This window comes from Lolium perenne, chromosome 5 (genome assembly GCF_019359855.2).
Source record: "Lolium perenne isolate Kyuss_39 chromosome 5, Kyuss_2.0, whole genome shotgun sequence".
Classification (NCBI taxonomy): Eukaryota; Viridiplantae; Streptophyta; class Magnoliopsida; order Poales; family Poaceae; genus Lolium; species Lolium perenne.
In genome coordinates, this window is record NC_067248.2 from 2,602,101 (window position 1) to 2,626,368 (window position 24,268).

The following is a 24,268-nucleotide window of genomic DNA, read 5'->3' on the forward strand; positions in this document are numbered from 1 at the left end:
TTATTTAAATTCCTTTTTATTTTATTTTAACTTGGATGGTGAAAAGAGGGGTGAGGTTTAGGGTTTAAAATCATTTCAAAATACTTTAACAAGCAATCATGGCAAAAGCACAAGAATTAATCAAGATCACTATGTATCAAACTTAATTTAATAAAGGTTTTTGTTGGTTCCAAAATTTGGAAATAGGGAGATTCATTTTCTTTGTTTTGAAATTTTTGGGATGTTACACCATGATCTTTGGATCAAGAAAAGAGAAAGAAAAAGAAATAGAAAAATACAAATAATCACTCAGATGGGCCTATGGCCAATTTTGCAAATCTTTAACCTATGCCACTTTAGCTTGTGCCATTAGTTGGAGAATGTTACTAAACACTTATAAACACTGTTGGAATCAAAGAAACCAAAATCAAATCAAAGGAAAAATCAGAAACTAGTTACATGTGATAATGGTCACATGTGACACTTTTAATATCTTACCCACTTTGAGCCCCTGGATTAAGAGATTTTCAAACCAAACCCTCACAACTCTTTGCCCTTCATCCAAGACCTCATCAAGGTGAACAACTTTTGTGTTGACCACCTTGTCTAATTCTTTCTCCATTTCTTATTGTGATCAAGCAAAGTGGTGACATTGAATCAGATTCTAGATTCTACCCATTTTGGAATTCCACAAAACTACTCATTTTTGCACCCCACCACCACCATTGTGCCTCATTTATTATTCAAATCAACTCCACCAAAATTCATCTCAAAATTTGAAAATTTCTTTCTTTCGGCCATTTCATCGAACACCTGGCGTGCACTGATCTGCCAACCCCTCTCACTCTAATACCCAGCGGATTTTTGCCTAAACCATCGTGCCTATGTCATCAAAGACACTCTCCTACATCCTCTGGACCAAAGCCAAGTCTCAGAGCACAAGGACATGCATGATATCATCACCAATTGTGCCATGCCGTGGCATGACACCCCTCACCATGCCACTTCTCCCTCTGGTCAACTCCACCGTGCACCACCTTGTCTCTGAGCCTCCCCTCACTCCCACGCACATGCTGGTACACCCCATCGACGAAAGAGACGCAGGCAACAACCAGAACGCGACGCGCCCAGACACGCCCTGTGACGCCAGCATGCGCATGGTGGCGACGCAGAGCGCGCTAGAGCGTCATCTCGCCCCGCTGACTCCATCCACCCCTCGCTCTCTCCTTTCACCCACCTGCTCCCCACGACACCAGCAGCCGCCCAGACAACCCCATTGGCTCGCCGGCGCCCTGTAGACGACGACATGGTCGACGCCCTCCGCCACGGGTCCTGCAGTACACAACGTCGCCTGCCCGCCTCCGTCAACCCCTGTCATCGCCATGACGCTCGTTAGCTCCGTGGTGACATCGCCTACACGACGCGCCCCTTACCTTGCCCTTTCGCGACCCCTAGCGCCGTCGCCACCATGACCTACCCCGCTCCGCCTTGGCCACCTCTCAACCCTATAAAAGGAGGGCCTCCCCGAGCTATCCAAGCACACCATCACCTTCCCCTCTTCTCACTCGCTCTCCTCGACCCCTTGCTCCTCCACATTGTCACCGGTAGCCACTCAATTGCACGCCGGAGCCCGTAGAACCGCCGCCGACGGAGTTGTCGATTGCCGCCACCCCAGGACCAGCCGCTTGTACCAGGAGCTTCCTCATCCTCCGCAACGTCGTCCTGCGTCAACGCCAAGCCTCGCCAACCGCCGGTGAGCTCTCCGACCCCCCACCGTCGCCTCCAGTGACCCTGGTTCTCACCGGAGATGACGAAGCCCGTGCACCGCTCGATCCACTTCTAATCTGACGGCCCACGATTCGCATACCGTTTCGGTAATTAAAGAGACGCTGACAGGTGGGGCACTCCCTGTCAGGCAGCCCACGGCGCCCTAGCACGTAGTTGGGCTGGCCCAACCCTTTTCCCCTCTCGCCAGCCCAATTCCTTTCCCGCCTGGCCCGTGGAATTCAAATTTGAATTATTTGTTTCAGATGAAATTGAATACTGATGTTGGATTCAAAATTTAATAAAACAAAATCCACTGAACCAAATTGGATGATTTAAAATTGTTTGGAAAGCCTATGAAATGCTCTAAACAACCCCACTGGATTCAACACTAGTTCTGTTGTAGAATTCATGTGGTAAAAATAACAAGGCAGTAACTTTTAAAATTTCAATGATTTATTAAAAATCAACCATAAATGATTTTGAGTTGATTCCAACTCTCATAAATCACATTTCATATGGTCTAATTGTTTATGCAAAAATATGACATGGTTGTTTCAAAGGATCATGGGCTAGATTCAAATAGTGGCTATGTGGCTATTTCTAGTTCTTTGGAATTATCAAAAATAGTTTATTAAATCTTATGAGAGGTTGCTCTCATTTAAATCTTGTCTCAAGTAACTCAACATGAGGTAGTGACCATGGTCTACCAACTCTCATATTGAATTACTTGATGATATTAAATAATGATAAAGGTAGTGTTAAATTGCATGAGGTACTTTACCTCATTTAAATCTTTTTCCCCAAATGATAAATATGAAGTGTTGACCTTGGTCAACATGTACTCATACCTTATTATTGGAGGAGATTAAATCTTAACAAGGTTCAATGAGAGGAATTTATTTCTCAAGACTAATAAATAGAAACCCTAATAAACATTTCAATGAGAGGAAATTATTTTTCAAAGTAAATAGAAGTAAAACCCTAGTATGAATGTTTGTGATGATGATAGATCATCTTGAGTGAGCCATTAAGGCTAAGTAGTCTACTTAAGTATGGTTTGGTGATTGTCTCCTCGTATTCGTTTATAGACGCTAGTACCGGAGACTATCAAGAGGAGGAGGTCTACCCTGAAGAAGAGGAAGAGAACTTTGATCACTTCACCAATCAAGGCAAGCTAGACTAATGCAAACTATATTATTGCAAGCTAACACTCTTGCAAAGTTCCCAAGTGCAAGGCTCTAATGGAGCAAGGCACCATTACCTTTTCTATTTCTATTTAAGGATCCAAATCCCAAGTTTTACTCTTGCAAGCTTTTACTTTATTTTATCAAAGCTTACTTTATAGTAATTTTGGTTAAGTATAGAGTGTTACAAGAACATCAAAAGTAGCCTAGAGAAATACAAGTTAGATTAGCACCCCTCATGACTAGTTGCTAGTGCTAAACTAAAAATTGACTACTCTAGATGGGAACTTGTGAAAACCAATGACTTTGAAAACCTTGGAATGAGGAGTCATTCTACTGAAAGATTTGAAGGTGAATGTGACTTGTGAATGACATGGTGAACTTTACAAAAACTGATGGTTGGGTTCGGATGCGATACCATTCCAATTTTACAAGTACCCCCACAATACCTGATTATGGGTAAAGGCTTAACTGGAAATTTATGTGCTTTAGTATGGGTTCCCTCTAAACAAGCGTCATCGGGGTTATGCCGAGAGCTGCCTCCACAAAGAAATGTGAAATGATGTGAAATGACGTGAAATGAGGTGAATGTCCGGCCCAAGCCCTGTGCAGTTCCCAGGCTGATGGTTTGTCTTCACTGGGAGGCTAAGCTCATGGGGAGAGGTGCCTATACTAGGGTATGTAAGTGAAAGGTTATGGTTGGTAGTCCGCACACGGAGTGTGATAAATCAGGGCCAGTTAACCCTGACGGATTATTGCAAATGTTGTGGCAAAAGTGTGCGACCTCTGCAGAGTGTAGAACTATTCGAATAGCCGTGTCCACGGTTATGGACGGTTGGAAAGGCCATACTGTTCCGTCATCAGATCTTTTCTTCAAAAATGTGACATGTGACTTGTGATTTGAACTTGAAAGGTGAATTTGAATTGATCACAACAGAGTTGTGGGAATGACACTAATGTTCCCACTTGAGTTAAGTTAGGCAAATGAAGACTCTTTTATTACTAAAGTGCTTATGAAATAAAACTGGCTTTATGCAAATGAACCCAGAGCTTAGAACCCCCTTACTGTAGTTGTGTAGTGCTTACACTAGTTTTAGTTTGCGAGTACTTTAAAGTACTCATGGCTTTGTCCCTGGCTATTCAAATGGCCAGACTATGAAGAGGAGTATCAGAACCATGAAGATGGACAGCAGGACGTCTACGATAACTAGAACCACTCCTGACGTCAACAGTTGCCTGTGGAACAGATGGACCCCAACCGCTACTTCGCTTCCGCTATGTGTTTTGTAATAGGATCTCTAGATCCGCTATGTTGTATTAAGACTGGGTCATGTGATCCTTTGTTGTAAGACGATTATGGTATGTAATGAATGATGTTCTGTGATATCAATCTATTATGTCTCGCAAAAACAATATTCCTGGGATTGCGATGTACGGCATAATAGGCATCTGGACTTAAAAATCCGGGTGTTGACATTATCTGTCCGGCATTCATTGCACGGGCACTCGTCCACCAGGCTCTGGCAGGTCCTGACAGGTAATGGGTGGCGAACAGTACTTTTTCTCCATGGTTTGGAGCCAATCATCAGCATCTAGGGGCTCTTCTGTCTTGCTAAACATAGGTGGGTTGGTGTTCTGAAAGTTCTTCAACTTTGATCCAGGGTGATCGTGGTTTCCATGGCCTTGATTGTTCTGAGCTATCTGCTGCAGTGCGGCAATATTGGCTTGTCGCTCAGCTCTTTCGACTTCTCGGTCTGCCATCATCATCTGTAGCATCTGCAGCATTGCATCCTGGTTGGTGCTGCGGGTTGGAGGGGCCATCTGAACATTGAGGTAGATGATAAGATAAGAGGGAAATTTCTATGGTTTGTTTGGTTTAAAGTTCAAAAAGTTCAAAACTTGAAAACTTGAGTAGTGTTGAGGGGGTAAAAACCAACAACAGTTTTTCATTCATACCAAACATCACACATTACAAAGCTAACACACCGTTGGTTTGAAGAACCATTCATTCGTTCTACGATACAAGGGGATCCTGATACAAACTCACACCTACTCAAGTGCTCTAGTGATACTACTCTTCTTCCGGAATGGTAGATTCTTCGTCTTCATGGGTAATGTGCTTGGCGAAAGGCGCGGGCGTTGTCCAACTCCTTGCGGGTCTTGTACAGCATGAAGTCCAGGTATGCAACATAGTGGGTCATCTCCGGGTGCGGGGGCACGGTTATTGGCCTTCCCATGGGATCATGTCTTGGGTAGTAAACAAAACGAGTGTTCTTGATCTTGTTCCCATTCTGTCCACACAGACGGGCAAGTGCTTCCTGCATGGCTTTGGCTATTCCTTCCTTCCAAGTATTTCCCCTGACAGAAAACCAGATGGTTTCCCAAATTGGGGCTCCTAGCTTTCCTCTCAGATCTGCAGTAACTACCCACTGAGGTTGTCCTCCCGACTGTTTATTGAGGGGTAATCCAAAGAACTCGGGATACGGGCGTCCTAGATATTCAACTAGTTGCTCCAAATCCTTCTCGAACATTAGGTTTCCTCCGTGGCCAAGCTGATAGGACTTGCAGGTGTACTCCATCTGTGAAGAATTAGGATGAGTAAGTTAGAGAAGTGAGCAGTGTGTCAAAATTTTATGTAGTATTATAAGGAACAATAGAGCATGAGTTTCTCATTTTGAAAAGATCTCAAGGATAAGAGTGAGAATAAGTTTTCATAAATATTCAATTCATTTGTTTTGAAACTAAGTTTTTCAGACGTCCATTCTAACTAGGGTCTCCTAAGGTCAAACAATGGCTCTGATACCAACTTGTCAACACCCGGATTTTTAAGTCCAGATGCCTATTATGCCATACATCGAAATCCCAGGAATATTATTTTTGCGAGACATAATAGATTGATATCACAGAACATCATTCATTACAAACCATAATAGTCTTACAACCATAGATCACCTGATCCACACTTACAAAAATAGTTGATCTAATGATCAACAAACACACACATAGCGGAAGCGAAGTAGTAGTAGCCCATCTATTCCACAGGCAACGCTTGACGTCAGGAGTAGTCCTAGTTATCGTAGACGTCCTGCTGTCCGTCTTCCTGGTACTGTGGCTCTTCTTCATAGTCTGGCCATTTGAATAGCCAGGGACACAGCCATGAGTACTTTAAAGTACTCGCAAACTAATACTAGTGTAAGCACTACCAACAATGGCAATGGGGTTCTAAGCTCTAGGTTTATTTGCATAAAGCCAGTTTTATTTTATAAGCACTTAGTAATAAAAGACTCTTCATTTGCCTAACTTAACTCAAGTGGGAACATTAGTGTCATTCCCACAACTCTGTTGTGATTCAAGTCAAATTCACCTTTTTGGTTCAAAATCTCAAGTCACACGTCACAAGTCACATGTAACATTTTCGAAGAGTTCTGATGACGGAACAGTATGGCCTTTCCAACCGTCCATAACCGTGGACACGGCTATTCGAATAGGTTTACACTCTGCAGAGGTTGTACACTTGTGCCACAACTTTTGATTACATCCGTCAGGGATCGCCCTGAATAATCATACTCAGTATGCGGATTATCAACCATAACCTTTTGCTTATATACCCTAGTATAGGCACCTCTCCCCATGAGGTTGGCCTCCCAGTGATAACCAACTGCTATCCTGGGAACTGCACAGGGCTTGGGTAGGACATTCACCTCATATTCACGTCATTTCACATTTTATGGAGGCAGCCTCGGCATAACCCCTATGACGCTTGTTTAGAGGGAACCCATACTAACGCACATAAACTTCCAGTTAAGCCCTACCCATAATCAGGTATTGTGGGGGTACTCTAAAATTGGAATGGTATCGCATCCGAACCCAACCATCAGTTTTTGTCAAATTCACCATGTCCTTCACAGGTCATATTCACCTTCAAAACTTCCAATAGAATGACTCATCATTCTAAGGTTTTCAAAATCCTTTGTTTCACAAGTTCCCATCTAGAGTAGTCAATTTTAACTTTAGCACTAGCAACTAGTCATGAGGGGTGCTAACTACTTTGTAGCTATCTAGGCTAAGTTTGATGTTCTTGTACTACTCCATACCTAGACCAAAGTTAACTATAAAAGTAAGCTTTAATAAATAAAGTAAGAACTTGCAAGAATAAAAACTTGGGATTGGGTCCTTAAACATAAAATAATGGTGCAATGGTGCCTTGCTCTCGTAGAGCCTTGCAAGAGTATAGCTTGCCTTGGTTGGTGTATTGATCAAAGTGGTCTTCTTCTTCTTCCAAGTAGACCTCCTCCTCCTGGTACTCCTCGGTACTAGCGTCTATAATCGAATACGAGGTATACAATCACCAAACAAGTCTTAAGGCTAGACTAAGCACTCAAATGGTTCACACAAACTATTTTAGCATCACAACATTATCCACATGTTGGTTGACTTTTGTTTTCTTATTAAGAAAATAATTAATTCCTCTCATTGAAAATATTGATTAGGGTTTCTATTTAGTGCTTGGAGAAATAATTTCCTCTCACTAAATATTGTTAAGATTTAATTTCCTCAAAGAATAAAGTATGAACACATGTTGACCAAGGTCAACACTTCATAATTATTATTTGGGAAATGATTTAAATGAGGTGTTATACCTCATGCAATTTAACACTAGCATAGTAATAATTTAATATCACCAAATAATTCAATATGAGATTATATAGACCAAGGTCAATACCTCATGTTGACTTACTTGAGACAAAGATTTAAATGAGATAGTACCTCTCATACTAATTAATAAATAATTTTGGATAAATTAAATGGACTAGAATAGCCATATAGCCATTATTTATTCTAGCCCATGATCATACAAACAACTATGCTATGTTTTTACATAAACAATTAGACAATAAGAAATGTGATTTATGAGAGTTGGAATCAACTCAAAATCACTTATGGTTGATTTTTAAAAATTGTTTGAAATCTGAAAAGTTACTGATTTGTTATTTTTGCTACATTATTTCTACCACAGATATAGGGTTTAATCCAATGTGGTTGGTTAGAGCTTTTCATAAGCTTTCCAACAATATAAAATTTGTCAAATTTGGCTCAGTAGATTTTCCTATTTTTAAATGTGAAGATAGCATCTGCAGGGAATTTGAATTAAATCAAATAAATCAGATTTTGAATTCGTGGGCTGCGCGGGAAAACTAAACGGGCCGGCCCACTGCGCGTCTCGCGCGAGCAGGCTGCCTGACAGGTGGGGCCCGCTGTCAGCGCCACTTAACAGCGAAACGGTAAGTTCTATTTTGAGCCGCAGGATTAGAGGGAGATCCAACGGCGCACGAGCGTCGTCTTCTCCGGCGAGAAACGAACTCACTGGTGGCGAGGGTAGGGGGTCGGCGAGCTCACCGGCGCTCCGGCGGTCGGCGGCGAGGTGCGCAGGGACGTTGTCGTCGACGGCGGTTCGTCTGGTACCAACGGCGTCTCCGGGGATGGCGTCAATCTCCGGCGAGCTTCTGCGGTGGCTCACGGGCTCCGGTGATGCAATTGGGCGGCTCTGGTGGCTAATGTGGAGCGGAGAGTGGACGAGGAGAGTCAGGGATGAGAGGGGAGGCTGAGAGTGTGAAGAAATCGAGAGGGGAGGGCCTCCTTTTATAGCGGCTGGAGGTGCCGCGGCTCTGTGGAGAGGGTCGATCATGGCGACGCGTCTACAGGGGCGCAGAGGGCTGGCGATGACGCAGGCGAGTTGGCGCTGTCCGTGCGGTCACGCCAGGCTTGATTGCGGGGAAAATGAGGCCGTGACGTGCTCGTCAGCTTGACGGGAGCTAGGAGTGCCGTGGCGGGAATCGTCGACGGTGACGATGGCTACAGCGTTCCCGCGGGCCAACGGGGGTGTCTGGGCGTCTCCTGGTGTCGTGGCGGAGCTGCTGGCGGGCGCTGATGGCGAGGCGCGGTCGGAGCTGATGGGGCGACGTCATGCTCTGGCACGCTCCGGTGCGTGTCGGTGCGCGTCCTGGCGCGTCTGGGCGCATTGCGTTCTGGCCACTGGCTCGCTCTCCTCGGTTGACCAAGATGTCTAGCGTGTTCAGGGGAGTGAGAGGAGGTTGGCTGACATGGTGGTGCACGGTGGATGGGAGAGGAGAGAGTGATGGCATGGAGAGGGCATGTCATGCCACGGCATGGCCTTGTCTTGGTCGTGGAGGTCAAGTGGGAGGGGTGCAGAGGGTTGCACTGATGCCAAGGGAGTTGCCAGGGTTCCAGGGCAGCAGAGGGGTGCCAGGGTTGGACTTAGTCCACCCAATTTTCCAGCATGGGCTCAATCCTTCTCCCTGCCTGCAAGGTGCTCGACCAAATGGCCGCAAGAAATTTATTTTCGAATTTTGCAAAAAAATTTGGTGGAGTTGATTTGAATAAGGATTGGAGCAGAATGGTGGTGGTGGGGTGCAGAGTTGAGTTGGTTTGCAAAATTTCAAAAATGGCACAATCTAGAATCTGATTTGAAGTTCCAACTTTGCTTGAGCATATTAAGGAATTGAGGAAGAATTTGCAGAGGTGGCCTTGACCAAAGTTGTTCACCTTGATGTGGTCTTGGATGAGGTGCAAAGAGTTGGATTTGTTTGGTTTGAAAAACTCTTAATACAGAGGCTCAAAGTAGGCATCAGGTTAAAATTGGTAGTTTTGACCATTAGTGCATGTGAGCACAATTTGCAATCAAATTTGATTTGATTTGAGTTTCTTTGAGTCCAAAAGTGTTTATAAGTGTTTAGTAACATTCTCCAACCAGTGGTGCAAGCCAAAATGGTCTAGGTTGAAGATTTTCAAAAATGGCCTAAACCCTTATGTGAGGGTTTTGTGATTTTCTAACTTTTATTCTTTTCTTTTTTTGTTTTTCTTTTCTTTGTGATCTCAAGGGATCAAGGGTAGGGTTTTGGTACATTGGTAAGAGTTGCAAACACACATCATGGCAATGTCACACAAATGCACAAACACTATGCATAGCACTATATGCAAAAATAAAAGTTTTTGTTGGTTGCAAAATTTGAATTTTGGAAACCACCATTTCTTATTGATTAAAAATTTGGGATGTTACAAGATCCCCCTCGGGCAGGTGATGCAAGAGATACGACGATACAAGCACGAGTGGATAGAGCACGGCAGGAGCGAAGAGAACGTCGGCACTCACCAGAAGTCGACGAAGAGGATATGTGCGGGCTCCCTTGTTTTACTCGACGAGTCCGCAAAACTCGGGTCCCTTCTGGGTTTAAGTTACCCGATAATTACAAAAAGTTCGACGGCTTGCAAGACCCAGAGGATTGGCTGATAGATTACCTGGAAATGGTGAAGTTAACAGGAGGAACTAGAGCAACCGCCATGCAGAGCATCCAGGTCCACCTCGGCGGAGCCGCGAGATCTTGGATAAAGAAATTACCGGAAGGATCCATCGACAGCTGGGAGACTCTCGAGGACTTGTTCGTGAAAAACTTCTGCTCGACGTGCAAGAAACCTGCATCGATAGAGGTGTTGAGGGCCTGCAAGCAGAAGTATGATGAACCAATGAGGATGTATATCCAGCGATGGAACATCATAAAAAAATTCGGCAGAAAACATATCTGACGAAAGAGCAATCGACGCATTTGTCGCGGGGATCCGAAGAAGAGACTTAATCGAGGATTTGGGTAGATCCAACCCGAGAACAATATCAGATCTCATGGAGATAGCGAATCGCTAGGCAGATGGCGAACATGATGTTCATAATAAACGACACAGATCACCCGAGGAAGATCGCAACAGAAACAACAACCAAAATAGGCGACGATATTCTCGTCAGTTCTCAGATTATGACGGTCCCAGCCAAGTGGCGGCTGGCTTCCGAGGAAACAGTGGAGGAAATCATCGGGATGATTACCTGAGAGGTAGCGAGCAGCGCAGTGATCACAGAGATGCGCCAAGCTCCAGCAGACAAAATAATCGACCAAGGTTCCCGAGGCCAAACAATATATCACCCGAAGATCTTCTGAACGGGCCATGCCAGATGCACTTTTTCCTCGACAGTGAAGGGAAAAGGCAGTCAGGGCACCTTCAGAAGGACTTCCGAACATTCCTAGCTCTGCACAGATATGCGGAGCATGCAACTTCACAAGCAGCAAACAGGGGGCCGAGGAGTGAGGTTCACCTGCCACCACCACCCGCAATTACTAGCGAAAATCAACACCAGCTGCAGCTGGCGGCAGCTCCAGCCAACAATGGCCCTTACATTGACACAACAGGAGCAGTGTCGATGATTCAGAAAGGAAGATCCTCAAATAGGACGCAAAAGGTAATTTCGCGACAGGTATACATGGCAGAGAATGTGCCTCCACCAACTATCGAGTACCTTAATTGGTCGGGGCAGGACATTGGATTCACTCAAGCAGATCACCCACCTCAAGTTCCACGACCGGGACAATCAGCTATGATTTTACCGGCAGTGATCGCAGGATTCAACGTCACGCGTGTATTCATAGATGGAGGGAGCAGTTGGAATCTCATATGCGCAGACACCTTGAGAAAGATGAATATCTCCCTGGCAAACCTGACACCAACAGATACGCGCTTTCATGGCATCACACCGGAGAAGCCAAACTATCCTTTGGGAAAGATCTTATTGGATGTACAGTTCGGAACCCGAGATAATTACAGGAGGGAGAAGTTGGAGTTTGAGGTTATTGACTTCCCATCACAGTATCATGCTATATTGGGCAGACCCGCGTATGCCAGATTCATGGCTGTGCCGCATTACACATACCTGTTGTGGAGGATTCCTGGCCCCAATGGCCCAATCACAGTAAAGGGAAGTTTTGCTATGGCAGATAAGTGCGACAAGGATTTTCATAAGCTTTCCGAAACCTTCGGGATGCAGGCTGAGTATGAAGCTTCTAAGTTCACCACCAACTATGACGTGCTACCCGACGGAGGAAGGCCACTCATGGAGCAAACCTTCGACACCTCCAAGAATTCCAAGGAAGTGCAGATTCACCCGACGGATCCTAAGAAGACGACAGCTATCGCAACAAATATGGATAGCGCATAGGAAAGCGTGCTCGTTGAGTTCCTCCATGAGCGCTGGGAAATCTTCGCATGGTGTCCATCTGACATGCCAAGAGTACCCAGGGAACTCGCCGAGCACCCCCTTAATCTAGATCCAAGAGCCAGGCCAATTCGACAACCTTTGCGGCGTTTCTCCGAGCCAAACCGCAAAGCTATGCTATCAGAGATTAATCGACTTCGAGAAGCAAATTTCATCAAGGAACTACATACAGAGGCCACATGGGTCGCTAACCCAGTTTTGGTCCCGAAGAAAAACACTAATGTCCTTCGCATGTGCGTCGACTTCACGTGTCTCAATAAACATTGTCCAAAGGATCACTTTCCCCTCCCGAGGATAGATCAAATCATCGACTCCACAGCGGGATGCGAACGTCTTTCCTTCCTGGACGCGTATTCTGGTTACAACCAGATCCGCCTAAAAGAAGAAGATGAAGTAAAAACAGCTTTTATAACCCCTTATGGCGTGTTTTGCTACAGAACAATGCCCTTCGGGTTGAAAAACGCGGGAGCTACTTATCAGAGGATGATGCAGAAATGCCTCGCCACACAGATTGGCAAGAACGTCCAAGTATACATTGACGATGTCGTCATAACAACAAAGCAAGGGCCCTCGCTGATCGACGATCTCAGAGAAACCTTCGACAATCTCGACAAATTTCGCCTCAAGCTGAACCCGACGAAATGCTCCTTTGGTGTTCCTGCGGGAGAACTCCTGGGATACTTGGTGTCATCCAGAGGAATCGAGGCAAATCCCAAGAAAATATAGGCCATCGTGACAATGAGGAAGCCAACCAAGCTCAAGGAGATACAGCAGCTGACAGGCCGTGTCGCAGCTTTGAGCAGGTTTGTCGCCAGGTTAGGAGAAAAAGCGATGCCCTTCTACGCGCTCATAAAGCAGGGAGAAAAGTTCGAGTGGAACGAAGAAGCAGACAAAGCTTTTGAGCATCTGAAGCGCACAATCTCGACATCTCCAGTGTTGGTGGCTCCGAAAGAAAAAGAACCCCTGCTGCTATATATCGCGGCCACACCTCAGGTGGTCAGCACAGTTCTCGTGGTGGAACGGGAAGAAGAAGGGAAGATTCATGGAGTTCAGCGGCCAGTATACTTCATCAGCGAGGTACTATCACCATCCAAGCAACGTTACCCGCATTATCAGAAACTTGCATATGGAGTATTCACAACAGCAAGAAAGTTACGGCACTATTTTTCGGCACACCCGATAATAGTAGTCAATGAGGCGCCTCTCTCGAACATCCTAAACAATCCAGAAGACACGGGACGTGTCTCCCTTTGGGGAATCGAGCTTTCCCCTCGGGACATCACGTACGAAAAAAGAAAGGCGATCAAGTCGCAGATTCTGCCGGACTTTGTCGCAGAGTGGATGGAACTACAAAATACGGGACCCCTAGATTTATCGAGTACCTGGCATATGAACTTTGATGGGTCCAAGAGATTGGAAGGAGCTGGAGCAGGCGTGATACTTGTATCACCCCAAGGCGACAAAATGAAATATATACTGTGGATGACATTCCCTAACGCGTCCAACAACGAGGCAGAATATGAAGCCCTCATACACGGGATGAAGATGGCAAAGGTGTGTGGCGCAACTCGATTAAAAATCTTCGGCGACTCTCAGTTGGTGGCTCAACAGGTGATGAATAAGTGTGATGCAGTTCATGACAGCATGATAGCGTACAAGGAGGTATACAACGAACTCGAAAAACTCTTTGACGGCTGCGAAGTCAATCACATCAGCAGGCTCAGCAACGACGAAGCCGACGTTCTGGCAAATATCGGCTCGCAATGCTTGCCAATACCACCTAGCATCTTTTGGGAGGAGATAAGTGAGAGATCAACTAAGTCGAAAAAAGTACCGAAGCAGCGGAAGAAAAAAGAAAAGGCCAAAGAAGGCTCGAGGGCTCCAGCAGTCCAAGAGACAAATACATCGGAAGAGGAGGAGGAATCAGAAGAAGTTATGATGATACAAGTTCCATGGATGCAGGTTTACGTGGCATATATCACAAGAAAAGAGATACCCGAAGATCCGGTAGAAGCACGGCGAGTTATCCTGCGATCTAAGGCGTTTACCGTGGTCAAGGGAGAATTATACAAACGGAGCATCTCGGGAGTATTGCAGAGGTGCATCACACCCTAAGAAGGGCAAGTTATACTAAATGATATACACGAGGGAATATGCGTCCACCACGCAAGCAGTCGAGCAATAGCAGCCAAGGCTTTTCGGGCAGGATTTTATTGGTAACAGCAATAAAAGATGCAAAAAATATAGTACTATGGAGCATACGAACAACACCCAATACAGCAACTCAGGAAACTCCGTTCTTTCTGGTCCATGGAGCTGAGGCAGTACTCCTGATAGAAATAGAGCATAATTCTCCAAGAGTCGCAGAATATGACGAGGAAGCTTCAGGAAAAGCGCTGGAAGATGATGTCGACGCACTCGATGAAGCAAGGGACGAAGTATTGTCAAGAGTAACCACGTATCAGCAGAACCTCAAAAACTATCACAGCCGACGTTTGCGACCCAGGTCTTTTCAAGTTGGCGACATAGTACTTCGGCTCACACAGGATAGCCATGAAAAATTCGAGTCCCCATGAGAAGGGCCATACATCGTCACTGAAGTAATTCCAGGAGGAGCATACAGACTGAAGGACAAGAAAACAGGGAAGGACGAACCAAACCCATGGAACGTGGCGCAGCTTCGGCGTTTTTACATTAGAAAACAATATAGTGTCGATGATGTAAGCACACATTGTACTGAAGAGCTCGCAAGTTTTCAGACGCACTCTTTTCCTTTCAGGGCACCGAGTGGGGCTGGAAGGTTTTTAATGAGGCGGGCTTGCGATGCTGCAATATAATAAAAATAGTGATGATATATATTCTTTTCGTAAGGCTCGAGGGCTCGTACCCGAAGAATTCACACAATATATTCGACTCTCAAAATATAGCTCAGAATTACTCGCCTTGGTTAAAAACCCTCGCGAATAACAAATATAGATATGCCAACAAGGACACTCGGGGGCTTGCAATGAAAAATAATAACATACAAATTTGACTTGACTGTACATAAGTCTCGCAATAATTACAATATATACAAGTTACAAATATATTCGACTCAGGCTACATATCTCGGGAAAAGGAAAAAAAAGAATAGCTTTCATATCAATCTATCTATGGCTATGTTCTCCTTGGCAGCACGAATATTCTGCGTCGAGTCGTCATACCAAAGATCTGTGAAGAAAGCGGCGTCGTACCGAAGAAGCTCATCGATCATTTTTTCGGCCACAGGTGACGCAACTTCATTGTGCTTGTCCACGTTCACTCTCTTCTTCGACGTTTTGCGGTAGAAAAGGTCGAAGAGATTGTTGAAGTCCAATTTTGAGTGACAGACCTTCAGCCAAATCAGAGCAAACTTTGCCCCGGCTACCATTTGTGCCTTTACAAAGTCATGGATACTCTCCACATTCCTGAACTTAGCCAAAAGTTCAGTAAGATTCGCAGGCTGCGGGTTTCGAGGAAACATGGCGTTGTATATCATGGCCAGAGTACTGCCGAAGAAATCTTGAAACTTCCGAACTTGAGCAGCACGATCCTGGAACCGAACAATTCGACGGGTACGATCTTCATCCGCCCAGAAGTCAATGTTATTCCTTTTTGAGAGTTCAAGGAGAACCTCTACTCGAGAATTCACACGTTCTTCTTCGGCGGCTGCGTCAAGAAAAGAACCTACAAGTACAGAAGATGCGTCATAGACTGGTAAGAGACGCGAACAATATAGAAATAAGAGGAAATCCACAAGACGATATATCCGCCATATCTTCACTTGCATCAGTCATTAGATCAAGCATATAATTCTCGCGCTTAACGGCCCGAGAAACTTCGGCAGCAGCAGATTCCTTTAACTCAAGCGCCTCTTGAACTTTTCGAAGCGCATCCTGTTCACGATCCAAGGATTTTCGGGACCGATCCATAACAATTATAGCCTGCTTCTTCATAGGTTGAAGCTGTTGTCGAAGTTCTGCTAGCTCTTGTTGGGCTGAATCAGCACACGAAGATCATCTAGGAAAACATCGGCAGGTGTTCTCGTAGAGCGAGATGCGGCAGGCGAAGCATCGGAAGGACCAGCGGCCTCGGTATAGTTATCAAAAATCAACTGTTAGAAAGAAATATAGACATCAATCATTCGGCGGAGAACATCTTTTCATTGATAATCAAGGTATTTACACAAAAGAGGATCCTTACAGAAGTCGACTCCTAGTGAGCCAATATGAATAGTCGCAAGTCACAAAGAAAGCGACAGCTACAAAAGAAAAGGAAAAACGTAGGTACAGGTTGCTCTACTTGACCTCCGTCCTGGCAGTTCTGGTGGATGCAGTAGACTTCGGGTTCAGGAAGGCAAGGATTTTCTTCGAGTGGGTCTTGGCGCTCTTCATCAAAGCCTTCCACGTTTCCTTGTTCATCCCCTTGGGATTGCTAGCCTTTGCCCAGTCGACGTTCTGCTCGCTGGCGGCAACCAAGGCGATGGTTCCCTCGACCCCAATCTTCAGGCTATCATTACGATAGGCTAAGGCAATGTCCTCCTTACCCAAGAAAATCTCCGGCTGCGTCTCCTTAGGAAAGAAATGGGGGAACAGGCGCGTTAATGCGGTGCGAGCATTGGAAATATTGGTGCGCGCCAAATCGCCATTCAGCTCCAAAATAGAGAGAGCGTCGAGGAGATTATCCTCGGTCTCTTCATGCAAAGTAAACACCTCACCCATCCGCCCTGCTGGAGGAAATAATGAGTTCATCAATATTGGAGACATTACATGAGCAAAGGCAGAAGCAAAATAAAGTGAATAAGCTTACTAGTGAATCTTCGGTTCTGCGTGTCAAAACGCGCTACTATGGCGTTTTCACGCTCAATTTGCTGAGCCACTTGGTCACTCAGAGCATCCTCGGCAGTCTGAAACCTCTGGCGGAGCCCTTCAACAGCTGCAGCATCTTTTTCAGCTTTCTCGCGAGCTTTCTCGCTGCGTTCTAGCTTGGCTGCTAGTGCATCAGCGCGTTCTTTGGCTCGCCGGAGAGCTTCTGAAGAAGAAAAAATCGGAAGGCAAAAAACCTTGGTTAGAAGGCAAAAAGTCATTTGGCGAGAGTGGGAATCACATCCAGAACAATGTGGCTTTACCTCTCAGAGTGGTGGTTTCATCTCGGAACCCAATGAATTGGGAGCCGATGTCGATAAGATTCTTCATCAAAGGCTATCAAGAAACAAAGTCAGGGAAAAATAGTCAGTGAAAAGCAAATAAAATAGGGGCAAAATATTGGCAGAAAGAGGACAATGGAAAAGCAAAACAAAAAAGCAAACTAAGGAAAATACAAGGGACTTACATCGTCCAGGAAGGGAGTCGACGAATTCCCCGTGTCAAGTTCACCAGCGTCGCCACCCCGGTTCTTGCTTTCTTCGGCACAGTTGCTCGGGGGCTGGCTGCTGGAGTCGACGTTTCTACGTTTTGTTGAGGGGGAGGCGAAGAATCCGCAGCAATGCGGTGTTCTTCCGAAAGAACCATGGTGTTGGACGTGCTCGTAGGAGCCGTGCCATGAACCACGGGTTCCTCCTGTTCTTCCTCTTCAGAGCTGTCAACAAAGAAATATGAGTGTTCCGAAGAAAACAGAGATAGGCAAAACACAAAATAAAGAAACTCACGAGCTAATGTCGCCAGCTTCGTCGTAGGGGTCAAAAGCACCCTCTTCTTCAGGTTCTTCGGCAGCTGGTTCAGTAGGCTTGGAGGCGCCGGAATCCTCGACATCGTCTCTTTTCCTCTTGCGCCCAGGAGAGTTGGCGGGAGGAGGAGAGACAGAATGAGCAGAATCAGAGGGTTTCCCTGACTCTATTTCTTTTTCAGAGGAACCCGCGGATCTTTGGGAACCCACGTTTTCACTCTCAGGAAGAGAGGTTTCTTGTGAATCGTCAGTGACAACAATTCGACTGTCTACCTCTCCACCTTCGGGAAGGGGAGGAAGAAAAGAAAGGACTTGGTGACCCTACATGCAGCAAAACAAGGAAAGCACAAGAAAAATAAGCACAAGAGAAGCAAAATATAAGCCGACAAAATAAGCAAACTGGACTCGAGAAAAAGTACTCACTTGGGGGAGAGCATGGCTAGCACTGTAAGGTTCTACGCAACAAGAGGAGGGAACTTCGGATTTCTTGTTCAGATAAGTGAAACGTCGGATGAGCCTCTCCAAATCCTTCACAGAAAGATCCTTAGACAGGCGGTCGACGTCGTTTGCTCCCGAGTACATCCAAAGAGGATTCTAAGGAAGTAAGCGGTAATTTGGACACCCGACAGTTCCTCCCCGTCGGTGTTTTGGAGTTGATGGATTCGGGACATCAAGGCTTCAGTATCTGCTTTTTCTTCGGCAGTGGCCTCCATGTCCCAATATCGGCACCTTTGGATTTCTTCGGATCCATCAAACGGTGCGATGCCATACTCCTGGGAGGGGATGTATTCGTCCTGGATATACAGCCACTTCTTCCGCCAGCCTTGGACGGAGTCAGGGAATTTGACATCAAAATAATCCACGTCGGGACGGACGCAGATGCAAACGCCACCCACATTGTAGATGACGTTGCGGGAATTGTTGCGCCGAAGATAGAAAATGCATTTCCACAGGCCCCAATGAGGATGGATGCCGAGGAAACACTCGCAAAGAGTAATGAAAATAGAGATGTGAAGGAGAGAATTTGGGGTCAGCTGGTGGAGCTGAATCCCGTAAACAAACAGAAGACCACGAAGAAATTCGTGGATAGGAGTGGAGAGGCCACGGATGAGGAAATCGATAAAAGTTACCCGGAATCCGATAGGAGGATGGGGGAAGCTCTCATCGGCGGGGAACTTCAGTGATTCCTGTTTCTTCAGCAGGCCCAGCGTCTTCAGGGTTTTCTGGTCTTGGACGGAGATCTTGGATCGCTCCCATCCAGAGATCTTGGATCTTTTCACCCCAAAATTACTGGTGGGAGTTACTGCGCGCGTGCCGGAAATTACGGAGGACGTGTGTCCCCCACTTGCGCAACGTGTCGATGGTGCAGAACTTTGGACCCACATTTCAGTGAAGTGACAGGAGCCGTGGTTTCCCAAGGGGGCAATCGTGGCTATCGTCGGCAGTGATGTCATGCCAAAGAAAACTTCAGGTGCTTCTATCAAATATATCGACAGGAAAATCTCGAGTGTTCCAACAGAGAAACTTCGGGAGCCTATGATCAAATACAAGCATTTGTTCATATGCTCGGGGGCTACTCTTATCAGAAGTATTGTTCATACTTCTGATAAGAGGACAAGTCGAAAAGGAAAAATACAGGGTTGTTGAAAAATAGCAAAGGCTGAGCCTACAACCAAGTGCAAACACTTGGCTGTAGCCTAAGGGGCTACTCCCATCGGGAGCGCTGGTCGCGCACCCGATGAAATTGAAAAAGAGAAGGAGCAGCAAGTAAAAAAAATGTTGATGAGAAAAAAAAGAGAGAGATGTCAAAATATAGCGAGAAGATGATAGAAGTTGAGCCTACAACCAAGTACAAGCACTTGGCTGTAGCCTCTGGGGCTACTCCCATCGAGAGCGCTGAACGCGTACCCGATGAAATATGAGATCAATACATTCTCGAGTTATATATAACTCGAAAATATACTCCCATCGGGAGGTCAAGATATTATGTCATCATGTGACTCGAATAAATATGCCATTCCAGCAGCCGGAAAAGGCACTCGACAATATATTCTCAGAGCGCGTCTGCCGCGATAAAATCTCTGAATGCCGTAATATTTTACGAAGGTAAGTCCTCGGGATCCGTCCTGTGTGGCATGGTATCGCACCTGAATGCGCTCTACTACTTTATCCGTGTCAACAGACGCGAAGAAAAATCCTAGCGGACGCGTTAGGTACTCGATAAAAATTAACTGGGATTCGGCATATGGTAAGACCTTAAGCGGCGCATGTCGAATTACGCCAGTATCCCGAGGTCGAGTCCAGGGACTTGACCTTGAAGTAGGTTTTTGCGGGATTGCCACAAGAGCAGTTAACTGGTACCTGATCCGTCAGATGAACCAGGCCCATCTACCATTATCCATGTACAAGATATAAACACTTCGAACAAAATATTATAGGAATTCGAAGAATTTATGGATTAATTATACGATGGAGATTTTACTCGACTCTACGATTCAAGCAAAATCTTGGGGGCTACTGACATAGGCATCCCAGATGGGCCTGCCGAATAAGGTACCCGGGGATGGCTGAAGGCCCACGACCCGAAGTTCATGAAGCTCGGAAGCCCAATAAGCGTCGATTTGGAAAATATAGATAGATTAGGAATAAAAGACTTGTATCAATACGAGAAGGACTCAAATAGTCTCCTGGACTTTGTAACTTGTACGATACGAAAGCCTCGGCTCCACCTCCTATATAAAGGGGAGCCGAGGGAGCAAGAAAGAATCGAATCATTGTCAACATACACCCTAGTTTTTCATAGTCTAGCACCTTTTTCGGCTGAAACCTTCGAGATCTACTTGCCCTCTACTTTCCGCGAAACCCTAGTCTACAACTTGTAGGCATTGACAAGTTGATACCTTGTCACACGCAGAAGTAATATCAATACCGTAGGGACTCAGCATTTCCACATCTTTGCCAATAGCCGCGCCGCAGAATCGGATGGTCTTGTCCTGCAAGAAATCCTTCAGCAGTTGTGGCACTTCATCCGCCCAACAAATCTGGAAGACCAAATTCTCGGTCGCCACCGAGAGTTGAAGGACGGCGGCGCGCTGATTACCCTCGCGAGGGTTGGTGAACTCGCAGTCCAAGCCGACACACTTCATTGGTGCGGCGTCGAGAAAGTCCCTCTTGACGGCGCGGATCCACTTCTCCACTCTTGATGCACGGAGAGTGACCGTGATCTTGAAAGACATCCCTTCGGCCATAAGGTGGCATATCCGAGATCGAGGAGCCGGGGCACGCGCGAGGTGCTCCATTGGGGCCGGAACGTCGACGGGGAGAGAGCTTTTTGGGAGAGGATGATGGAGATGTGACGAGATGTGTGGCAATGGTGAAGGAGATGTGAAGCATATAAAGGTGAGGAAGATGAAGATGAATAGGCCAGCCACCGGGTGATCAATTCCCGTGGCTGGCCGCCGGCGACGGCGACCCAAATTCCCGTGCGCGTGACGATCGATTTTTGTGCCGGCGACGACGATCGGCTTCCGCGCGGGGAACGAACCTTTTGATTTCATGTCCCGGCTTGTGTCACCAGCCGGGACTAAAGGGGGTGCCAGCAGGCGAGCGGGCCGCAAAACCCTTTAGTCCCGGTTTGGGATACAAACCAGGACAAATGGTGACATAGGCATCCCCAATGGGCCTGCCGAAGATGGTACCCGGGGTTTACTGAAGGCCCACAACTCGAAGAATATAAAGATCGGAAGCCCAAGATAGTATTAAGGAAAGCTAGAGTTGTATTATGAAAAACATACTTGTAATCTTACGGGACGAGTTAGAAACCTTCCCGGACTCTATAACTTGTGTATTACGAATCCCTCGGCTCCGCCTCCTATATAAGGGGGAGTCGAGGGACAAAGAGAGGATCGATTCATTGTTTCACGTAACCCTAGTTTTCATAATCGTCGAGTACTTTTCGGCTGAAACCTTCGAGATCTACTTGCCCTCTACTTCCAACTAAACCCTAGTCTACAATCCGTAGGCATTGATAAGTTAATCCCTTGTCAATTGGCGCCGTCTGTGGGGTTTAGAGGTGTCAAGGAGCTGATCTCGATGGCACGTTCAAGATCGTCGACTTCGTCAACTGCAAGCAACGCGATGGACAGAGGTAAACAGATCGAAACTGGTCTAGTCGATTTTATTCCTCACCCGCCCTCCCGTTTGGATGCATATGCGTATCTGGAGGAGCCCATGGAGATGACGTTCGGAAAGTTCTACTTCCGCGTCGAGAAGGAAGGAGCATATCGTCTCGAAATTCCGATCTCGTCGGGATTATCAGCGGTCGATTCCGATTTTTCGAGCTCAACATCGTCAATCGAGTTAGGCGACGAGGAGATTTCGCCGTCACGCTTCATCAGCACTATGGCAAGCGAAAAACTCGCCAAGATCTTCAGCGACATGTCCTTTGAGTCATCCGCGGACTCCGATATAAGCGATGACTCGAGCAACATAGACAGCTTCAACTTCATCGACAAATCCACCATTGTTGGAAAGGTCTTCACCAATCTCTATGATGGTGTCACCAAACCCGGCAAAGTTCAGAGTTCAAAATATCATCAGATCTACGCCATTGGAGAAACAAGTCGCGAACAGGAGACATCAGAGAACTTCGACGATGCGGGAAATCCGTACGTCGATCCTGCAGATCTCACGCGAGGTCTAGGAACAAAATATATCGGCACGGGGACACGAGAGATGGTACGATTTCCGCAGGCAGTATGGGATCGAGTCGAAAGAGCTATCAATGGTACAGAGCCAATGACCATAACAGCGACACCTGAGGAGTTACAAGCGTATCAATATAGGCTTGCACGTACCAAGCGAGAACTCGAGAAACAGAAGATCGCACTGGATAGGAGGCAAGAAGCGGCATCAGCATCAAGTAGGCGAAGAGCGGAGCTAAGTCGACAATCAGGTACTTCGGGAAGCAGTCACAGAGAAGCTCGCAACAGTTCAAGGTCTCGACTAAACAACATACCTGAAGCTGAGAGGGAAAATCTAGTTCAAAACCTCGACATGTCCTTTATGTCGATAGACACGAGGGGGAACATTATCCCTAAGACACCAGAGGCTGGGTACATGGCGACGCAAGCTTTCATTCTTGCATCCAAGCCACCTCCCGGAGATCCAAGAGAAGCATTGTACAATATGGCCATGGCAGGAGTTGGAGCCATGGGGACGGCGTTTATAAATTCGCCTCCCGAAGGATCAGCAAGGCAAAATAGTCCACGACCCACTGCAGTAGTACAAGGTCCCGAAAGAACGAGTGGAGCACGGGACACAGCAGCACAAGCACGGGTGGATAGAGCACGACAAAATAGAAGGGAACATCGACATTCCCCAGAGATAGATGACGAGGATATGTGTGGGTTACCGTGCTTCACAAGGAGGGTCCGGAAGACTCGAGTTCCTTCAGGGTTTAAGTTACCCGATAATTTCAAAAAATTCGATGGCCTGCAAGATCCCGAGGATTGGTTAGTTGATTACCTCGAGACGGTGAAGCTGATAGGCGGAACCAGAGCAACAGCCATGCAGAGCATTCAAGTACACCTGAGTGGAGCCGCACGATCTTGGATAAAGAAACTTCCTCCGGGTTCCATCGACAGCTGGGAAAGCTTTGAGGATATTTTCGTCAAGAATTTCCGATCCACCTGCAAAAAACTGGCGTCGCTAGAAGAGCTCAGGGCGTGTAGACAAAAGCATGATGAATCAATGAGAAAGTACATCCAGAGGTGGAACATCATTAAAAACTCGGCAGAGAACATATCTGACGAGAGAGAAATAGACGCGTTCGTGGCAGGAATTCGACGAGGAGATTTTGTAGAAGACTTGGGGAGAACCAACCCGAGGACAGTATCAGCATTAATGGAGATAGCAAACAGGTGGGCAGATGGAGAAGATGCTGTTCACAATAAACGGCACAGGTCACCGGAGGAGGACCGTAGTCGAAATTTTCAAAATAGGCGACGTTTTCCTCGGCAGTATTCGAGTTATGATGCTCCTGGCCAAATATCGGCTGGTTTTCGAGGAAATACTAGAGGAAACAATAGAGATGAATATCAAAGGAGCAGCGAGCAGCGAGGTGACAATAGAGATGATTCCCGAAATAACAGGCAAAATAGTGGACCAAGGTTCCAGAGACCATATGTATCTCCTGAGGATATGATGAACGGGCCATGTCAGATGCATTTCTATCTCGACAATAACGGGAAGAGGCAATCAGGACATCTGCAGAAGGATTGTCGAAACTTTCAAGCAATGTTGAGGTTTGCAGGGCAAGCCAATGCTCAGGCAGCAAGTAGAAATCCCCAGGGACCTAGGAGTGAGATCCACCTACCACCTCCTCCCGCAATTACGGACGAAAATCGGCACCAGCTCAGAATAGCGGCAGCACCACACCCACCTCCATATGTCGACCCCAATTCCAACGGTGCGGTCTCGATGATTTAGAAAGCTAGGCCGTCTAACAGGGCTCAGAAAGTAATCTCGCGACAAGTGTTCA